The following is a 9,220-nucleotide window of genomic DNA, read 5'->3' as shown; positions in this document are numbered from 1 at the left end:
ACTGGGTGATTAGTTCTTCAGATTTTCTCCTTCAAATATTTCAATAAAAATATGAGGCCAGAAAATCTTCGATTGATTTATATTGCCTCCTCCTAGCCCCCAGCCTACCAACACACACACACACACACATGCACACACACACACCGCGTCACTGCATACTCACTAGAAATGACTCATGTCCTTTTAGTTTACCCCTGGTTGAGGTCAAACAGGAAAAATGATTACACTGCCTGTCTATTTCCCCTAACCAAGAAAATTCCAGTGAAAGGAAAAGGGAGAAGGATGTAGATGAATGGCCAGAAGCACTCTCAGTTGCTGATAAGAGGAGCACCCTGTCAACTGGGGTCAAGCCAACCACTAAACTTTAGACTTGAGCTCCTTTAAACTTATTCCTCAGACAACAGGTACTCAGTCAAGTGGGAACAAACCCATGGTTCGGTTGAGATGTCTAGGATAATCATGGGGCAGGTCCAGACAGAAGCTATATCATTCTCAGCTGCTCTCCAACATGACAGAACCCAAGCCTCCTCTCTGGAGAAAATGGGGCAGAAAAGAATGCTTAATGAGGTGAGTTATGATCACTGAAGAGGGAGCTTCCCCACTAAGGCCCCAAACCTCAACTCAGAGGGCTCCCTTTTTCATGCAGTGCTCTCACTAGAAGTCAGTGGGGGCTCTATGCTGTGTGCAAGGGACATGCGGGGACGCAGGTGGGGACCCTGGGTGTCATGATTACCCAGCACCAGAGCAGCATAATGCAGACACTGAGACATTTGGGGAGTTGCTGATGCTGACTGAAATTTGTCTAAGCCCCAAATCAAGGGCTCTGGAAAAACAATTAAAAGGAAGCATACAGGACAGAAAACAGGCAGTAGTTTACAGGACACTTTGCACTGCCCAGGTGAAAGCATTCACCTTTAGAAGCTTATTAAATAAATGTTAATAAGGAAAGAACCAAGATATGAAAGGCTATAGGACTAGGGTACATTTTGTTTAAGATAATTCTGCAAGAAATGTTAGGGGAAACAAAGGAGAGGCTTCAAACTTTTTCCAAGTGTAAGATTCTCCATAAAATGTCTCATGCTAAGTGTTTTGTATTTGAGGTTAGGAGGGTGCTATTTTGGAAAATATAGATGTGCAACAGGCAAAGAAAGGAATGAGAAAGAAACCACAAAAGCAGTAGAAAAATAAACGGCAGGAACTGTAGGAATCAAAATGGACTTGACATTTCATACTAGTACAACTGGAAAACTCTTGCTCAAATTATTTAACAATTGCTTTTAAATTTAAAAGTTGCATTCTAACTTTTTTAAAATGTCAAGCCAAAAATATGTCAAGTCCAAGAAGCAAAAAGTACATGTTTTGCAGGCAATCACTCCTGTGCTCTAACCTCAGACCACTTAGTTTTCCCCACATTTTTCTTCAGGGTCAATAGCATTTTTTTAAATCTAAAGAGCAAAAGAAAATTGAAGATAGAAAAATGGATAGGAATATAAAAGTGAACTTAGATTCTAACTCTACATATGTAAGAGGATGAGTGAGACAAATATACTCCAAGGAAATTCTTAAACTTCGGTTTCAAATCAACTCCTCCAAAATGTAGTGGCTTTCCACTGAACAATGTTAGTGTGTTTCATATCACCTTAAAATGAAATGCTCAAATGAATGCAATGAGAGCAGGTTTTAGCATGGAACCTGGTCANTTTTTGATGGAGTCTCGCTCTGTCACCCAGGCTGGAGTACAGTGATGCGATCTCGGCTCACTACAACCTCGGCCTCCCGGGTTCAAGTCCCTGAGTAGTTGGGACTATAGGTGCATGCCATCACACTTGGCTAATTTTTTGTATTTTTAGCAGAGACAGGGTTTCACCATGTTGGCCAGGATGGTCTCGATCTTCTGACCTCGTGATCCACCCGCCTTGGCCTCCCAAAGTGATGGGATTACAAACGTGAGCCACCGTGCCTGGCCTCTTTTTTTTGTCCTCTAGTAATCCACTGTTTTCTTTCCTACCCCAAACTAATGAAACAACAAGTTATTCTGACCCCAATATCTTTGAGTCTCTGGTCATTATCAACGTATATATAGGAATTGTCAATTCTTTGTCCACTAATTCAGCAAACTTTTATTGTGTGTTACTTCTGTGGTGGGGGATGTATTCTGCCCTGGTTATGTAGTAATGGCAAAGCGTGTCCTTGCCTATAAGCTGATCAGAGTTCAGATTGGAAGACCTTCAAATAGACAGGCAACTAAAATATGGAGTAACAAATGTTGTGGCCAGAGGTGTACAAGCTGCACAAGAGGAGTGAGTGAGAAGGATGGGAAGCTATGGAAGGATGTCTGAGCTGCACCAAAGCTCAGGCTTTGCCATTTTTAATTGTAAGCTCTGCTTACAGCAGGACTAAATCATTTTATCAGTGTGTGCTCAGTACCTAGCTCAATGCCTGGCATATAGTAGGCACTCAATAAACAATACTCAGGATGAAAGCCTTTCTTTGAAAAAAATTGCAAGGAAAGAATCTGTTTGAACATTTCCCACTTTCCATTTTCATGGCAGAAAACATATCTGTAATGGATGTGTGCTAGGTAAATAAATGAATGGGAAAAAATGACAACAGTCATGCGCTGCATAACATTTATTCAAGGATGGGCTACATATGTGACTGTGGTCCCATAAGATTATAATGCCATATTTTTACTGTCCTTTTCTATGTTTCAATACATAAATATTTACCATTGTGTTATATTACCTACAGTATTCAAGACAGTAACATGCTGTTGTTAACAAATGACCATGAGATCTATGGAGAAAGGAATAGGAGAAAACTTTATTTTCAGAGAGACAATCTGCACACCAGGAAACGTAGCCTCCAGGGAAATCAAAAGCACACACTCTGAAGAGGGAAGAGGGAAACTGGCATTTACGTCTTTCAGGTCTGCCTCACATGTATATTTAGCAGGTTTTGGGGAAATCTATGAATGTTTATGAGGGAAGCCAAGCACGTGTGTAGTAGGCAAACATATATATACATATTATGTTTATTTGGGGGATGGGGATGAGGATGTCAAAATGTGAATTACAGGGCATAAAAGAGGTTTTGTGCAGTCTCTGTCTGCCGGCGAAATTAGCTTGAAGTCTGTGCTGTTTATCAGGAAAGGTTCACAAGGTCAGTCTGCTGTCCAATCAGGGTTGCTGGCAGGCCCACAAAGCAGGGTCAGGCCAGCAGGTATCGGGCAGTCCACCAAGCATCAGTTGGGAAACTCCCAGTTATAGGTGTTTTGACAATTTTTTTAAAGGGTGAGCTTCTGCCCAATTACAGGAGAAAAGATGTTATGGCAGTCAGTAATATAGGGTTATGTGACCAACTCCTCTCTCTGCTATGGCTGCTTGATTTCATCTTAGTGTGTCTCATTTTAGCCACAGGGAATCCATTTTGTCTGTCAGCCAGGAGTATATTTTAACACTGCACAGGTTAGTAGACTAGGAAGAATAAGCTATATCACCTAGTCTAGGTGTGTAGTAGGCTATACCATCTAGGCTTGTGTACACACACCCTATGATGTTCACGCAATAAGAAAATACACCTAATGATGCACTTCTCAGAATGTATACCCATCATTAAATGACATATGACTGTATTTAGAGAAGAAGGAGTCAGTTCAGTTCTATAACTATCCCAAAGGACAGTTCAGTTCCAAACCTTGAGTGCCAGCCATGTCCCAGACCTGGCACTGTCTGCTGGGGCTACAAAGGCAGCTTAGACACAGACTCTGTCTTCAGGGTGCTCATTGTTTCCTGGGGGTGGCAATGCAGGATGACAGAAGAGTGATGATTCTTTGTTTTTAGGTCATTTGGGTATAAAAGGCATCTTTCTCCTCAGCAGATAGAAGAGTGCATTAGAGAGGCAGATGTGTCATGGCAAGATGTCCTCTGAGATCTTTCCAACTTTACAACGGTTTGAATGCATTCAGAGTAATCCTGCACATTAGAAGAAATGCCAAGTTATCAAGAGGCTCAGCTTATGTGTAAATAAGCACTGGTATTTCAATTTGGGGAGAAAATCTGCAGACAATATATAATCAAATTTCAAAGGATACAAATATGAAGAATCTTTGCTTTGGTTTGAAGTTTAATGTAACTAATGCTCAAGCAACCCATGAAAGGAATGGAGGCCTCCAGAGTGGGGATGATGGTGTTTCTAGAAATGGAGAGTAAGGGGAGAGTGGGAAGGTTTGCATATGTTGATGGCATTCCATTCAACATAGACCACTAGTTCTAAAGTGATTTGTCTTAGTATGGCATCAACCGTCATGAAAGAAAATGTAGAATTTAGAAAGTATATAATCAGAACCGAGACAACAGATGAGCTAGGCAGAATGGTAAACTTTGAGGCCCATGGGATATGGGCCAAACTCAGCCTAGAAATGTGTTTTGTTTGGTCAGCACTGCAAAACAACAACAACAACAAAAATCCTAAAACAAACAAAAACAAAAAAAAGGAAGAAGAATTTGAATGCCTTAAGCTAGAACAAACACTCTCTGGTTTGCCACACCTCCCACCGTTCCTTATTTTCTTACACTCATCTACCTTGCTCATGTTCCCTATTCTGTGCCTGACCCCTGAGTGGGAATTTGGGTTTGTCACCCCTGAGCTAGTGACTTCTCATTCCCATTTAACAGCTGGAAGAGCAAATGCTTCAAACTGGCATTGCAGAACCCCTAATTTCAAGGGAAATTGTAAGAGTGATGGCAGACCAGCAAATGTTAGCAAGGGAAGCTGAAATTGTAATGGCTGCCATGAACTGTGTGGGCTAGAATTTTGTCCTAGCTCACCACTACTCCAAATCTTGTGACTGCCATTTGCCATCTCTATTCCTTACCACTGCCATAGTGCCCAAAGCAAAGGTGGACAAGAAGTCCTATTCCATCCAAAACCTAATCTATAGTCACTTCAAGGATTGGAATGTGTTTTTCCTTCTGCATTTTGTATCCCCAACAACTGGAGAAGAAAAGCAATGGAAAATCAGGAGACAGACAGTACTGGCATTGCTTGAGGGGCAGGGAGGAGAAGCATAGGCAAAAGCACAGAGTATAACAGATAAAGGTGAAGAGGAAAAGTAAATCAGGCAAAAGGGAGCCAAAAGAGAACTTGAGGCAGGCATGGTGGTGATTCTGAATAATGGAATATTAGCTCTTCTTAAAGGTTTATCTGCCCCTCTCTGGTCATTGACTCGGAGTACAAGCACTGGAAGGAGCCTAGAGTAACTCTCTGGCCCAACCTCCTTACTCCACAGAGGAAGAAAAGAAAGTCAGAAGAGCAATGACTTGCTCAAGGTCACACAGCAAATGAGTAATGTGCTGAGCTGAATCTTGAAGTAAGATGTTCTCTGATTTCCCAAGCTCTTTTCACTCACAACCATGCAATGGCAGGGTGGACCTACTTAGGAGCAGGGAGATTTCACCCTGGCTGTCTCTTCCAAAGTCAATATATCCTAGGGTTAGAATATTGGGGAAGACATTCATTCATTCAAGAGTAAGCAATGTTGGGGAGTGAAAATGACTTCCCTCCACCTTTCTAGGTTCCTTGGTTGGGCAACAAGTTAAATTGGCATAAGACGGGTTAACAGAAGAAAAACCTTATTTAATTCTGTATATATGCACAAGAGTCTCACAAAAACGTGAGACTTGAGGAAGGGTCAGATGATTGAAGGTACAGAAAGGAATAGGGGTTTCTGGCTTCTGGGGGATGGCGGCAACACAAGTTATTGGAGGGTGAGGGGAGGAAATGTATAGTAAATAAAGGTCATCTTGTTACACAGATAAAAAGTCTCTTAGGTAATAAAAGTTGTCTCGGAGCAGCCCTCTGAAGAACAGGTGATTATCTGGGTTTGGTCTCCACCTCCAGTCTCCTCTCCTGTGATCCCAGTTAATCTTCCCTGGTTAATGAGATTCCAGGGGAGGGGATTCTTGACAATTGTGTTCCTTTTGGAGAATCCATTTTAGACAGATAAGGGGAGCTCAGACAAAGCCTCTGCTTGTATCTGCTGTTTCCCAAGTGCCCTCAGTTCAAAGTAATGAACATACCAAAGCATCATATTTTGGAGCCACATTTCCTGAACAGAGCACCTGCTTATAGGTCAGGTACTCTGATTGACTCTGATGAGGCAAAGAGCAAGAAACCACAGTCTGTTCTAATGCTGGGCACAGAGTATGTGGTCAGAAACTCTTTCTCAACAATCTAGGGCAGTGCTGCCCAATTAAAAAAGAATTTAAGTTACAAATATGAACTACATATATAATTTTCATTTTATAGTAGACTCATAAAAAAGGTAAAAGAAACAGCTGAAATTAATTTTAATGATATATTTAGTCCAATATATCAAAAAAGTTTATCATTTCCACATGTAATCAATATAAAAGTTATTAATGAGATACTTTGCATTCTTTTTTTTCTACCAAGTCTTGGAAATCCAGTATGTATTTCTCACTTACAGCATACCTCAGTTTGGATTAGCTACATTTCAATTGCTCAGTAGCCACATGTGACTAGTGACCATGGTACTGGACCATGCAGGCTCAAGATGAATGATAGCACTTGCTCACAAATACCTAGCTTTGCGAAATGTCAGGCTAGTCTGTCTGCAGCTTCATAAGCTATGAGCCCACAGCTTGGCCACATAAAGTTGATGTCTTAGTCCGTTTTGTGTTGCTATAACAGAATACCTGAGACTGGATTATTTATAAAGAAGAGGAATTTAGTCTCTCACAGACACTGTGACTGGGAAGTGCAAGATGAAGATGCTGGCAGGTTAGGGCCTGATTTCTTTGCTTCCATTCTGGGTCCTTGAATGCTGCATCATCCAGATGGGATGAATGCCATGTCTTGACATGCAAAAGGAGAAAATCCACCTCTGCAACCCCCTTTATAGTAGCATTAATCTATTTATGAGGGCAGAACCCTTATGACCTAAACACCTCTCAAAAGTCCCACCTCCCAACACTGTTGCATTAGGGGTGATTAAGTTTCCAACACATGAATTTTAAGGGACACATTCAGATCACAGCAGCTGGGAAGTGAGGTGGAGGGAACAGAGGGAGGGAGATTCCGAATACAGTAGACCTTAGGCCTTCCGGGATTTGATCGTCTCATCTATTCACGACATATCTTAAGCAGTTCAGCCAGTGAGCTAGTGCAGCATACATAACTGCACATGGCTTTGTTGTTGTCAATGTTAGAAGTTTCATGCCAATTAAAGAGTGGAATAATAACATCAGTGGTGGCTGTACTCTCCATGGTAAACAAGTCTGTTTGTTATGTGCTTTAGACAGCAACAAGAAACCCCAATTCAAGCAGTTGCCTCAGGTGTTCAAATCAGTATAAAATTACTCATCAGAGGGGTTTTCCTCAGCTTTGGGTAGTGGCAGCTGCCGGGCTTCGGCTTCCAGTGCGCGGAAGGCAAGGCAGCGTGGACAGCGGCGCTGCCGGCACCCAGGACAGCGGCGCTGCCGGCACCCAGCGCCCCGCCGCCCGCAAGCCTCGCGCCAGCCCGCAGCACCCCTAGCCCGCCGCTTCCGGTCTCAGAGCCTGCCGCCGCTGCCGCGGCCCAGCGAGCGGCCCAGATGCAGGCCATCAGGGGTGTGGTGGTGGGAGACAGAGCTGTAGGTAAAACTTGCCTACTGATCAGTTACACAATCAATGCATTTCCTGGAGAATATATCCCTACTGTCTCTGACAATTATTCTGCCAATGTTGTGATAGATGGAAAACCGGTGAATCTGGGCTTATGGGATACAGCTGGACAAGACGATTATGACAGATTACGCCCCCATCCTATCCGCAAACAGTTGTGTTCTTAATTTGCTTTTCTTTTGTGAGTCCCGCATCATTTGAAAATGTCCGTGCAAAGTGGTATCCTGAGGTGCGGCACCACTGTCCCAACACTCCCATCATCCTAGTAGGAACTAAACTTGATCTTAGGGATGATAAAGACACGGTCGAGAAACTGAAGGAGAAGAAGCTGACTCCCGTCACCTATCCGCAGGGTCTAGCCATGGCTAAGGAGATTGGTGCTGCAAAATATCTGGAGTGTTTGGTGCTCACACAGCGAGGCCTCAAGACAGTGTTTGACAAAGCGATCCGAGCTGTCCTCTGCCCACATCCCGTGAAGAAGAAGAGAAAATGCCTGCTGTTGTAAATGTCTGAGCCCCTCGTTCTTGGTCCTGTCCCTTGGAACCTTTGTTCGCTTTGCTCAAAAAACAGTGGAGCCTTTGCCCTCAATGCCAACTTTTTGTTACAGATTAATTTTTCCATAAAACCATTTTGAATCAATCATTACCTTTTAGGTTTTGTTTGTTCTAAATGTAAGAGTTCAGCCTCACATTCTATTAAAATTTAGCCCTAAAATGAAAAAAAAAAAAAATTACTCATCAGAGGAAAACCAGAACTTTAATTTTGTTCAAAAAGTTCTGAAGAGGCCGGGTAGGTGGCTCACACCTGTAATCCAGCACCTTGGGAGACTGAGGCCCGCGGATTGCCCCAGCTCAGGAGTTCAAGACAAGCCTGGGAAACAAGGCGAAACTCCGTCTCAACTGAAATACAAAAAATTAGCCAGATGTGGCGGCGTGCACCTGTACTCCCAGTTATTCAGGGAGGTTGAGGCTGGAGAAGCGCTTGAACCCAGGAGGCAGAGGTTGCAGTGAGCCAAGATTGTGCCACTGAACTCCAGCTCAGGCGACAGAAAAAAAAAATATCCTGAGGAACACAAATATGACAACAGAAATGAAAGTAACAATCTTAAATCCGAGGGTTCCCAATGGTCTCCAGATCTAACCCAGGAGAATGTTAGGGGTCTACTAACATTAATATTCTGGCCTTATCTTAATACCTCAGCCTCCCCAGTGTGAGCAGTGCCTTGGTCTCTGGCTTTCTTCTCCTCAAGTATTTCTACTTACAATCTATTTGCTGCCAGTGTCCAGCCTGAGAGCATCTCGGCTTCTATCATTTTCACCTGCAATATCAAGTGTTATTCACAAAAGAGCTCGTAGGCTGGATAATACAAAATGTTAGCATCACAAAGCAGTCAGAATTGCTTGCTATTTTCATAACCCTGCCTGCATATGACTCTTCTAGGAACTGTAGTTTGAGATTCCGGAATGTGAGGATAAATTCTAAGTGGGCTCAGATTTCATTTTGTTCCCAGATTCACATAACGTTAGAAGAGACC

At 42.8% G+C, this 9,220-nt stretch overlaps 1 pseudogene across 1 annotated transcript; it reads left to right on the top strand.

Annotated features, from left to right (window-relative positions):
• Positions 1-7,562: 7,562 nt before the first annotated feature.
• On the top strand, positions 7,563-8,253 carry LOC108544138 (ras-related C3 botulinum toxin substrate 1 pseudogene; annotated as a pseudogene). Its single transcript, XR_001889744.1, has one exon. The product of XR_001889744.1 is annotated as a ras-related C3 botulinum toxin substrate 1 pseudogene (transcript).
• The last annotated feature ends 967 nt before the right edge of the window (positions 8,254-9,220 follow it).

The sequence above is a fragment of the Rhinopithecus bieti genome, unplaced genomic scaffold, assembly GCF_001698545.2.
Source record: "Rhinopithecus bieti isolate Rb0 unplaced genomic scaffold, ASM169854v2 scaffold_26195, whole genome shotgun sequence".
Classification (NCBI taxonomy): domain Eukaryota; kingdom Metazoa; phylum Chordata; class Mammalia; order Primates; family Cercopithecidae; genus Rhinopithecus; species Rhinopithecus bieti.
The sequence above is the reverse complement of the archived record's forward strand: the minus strand, read 5'-3'. Positions and strand labels throughout refer to the sequence as shown.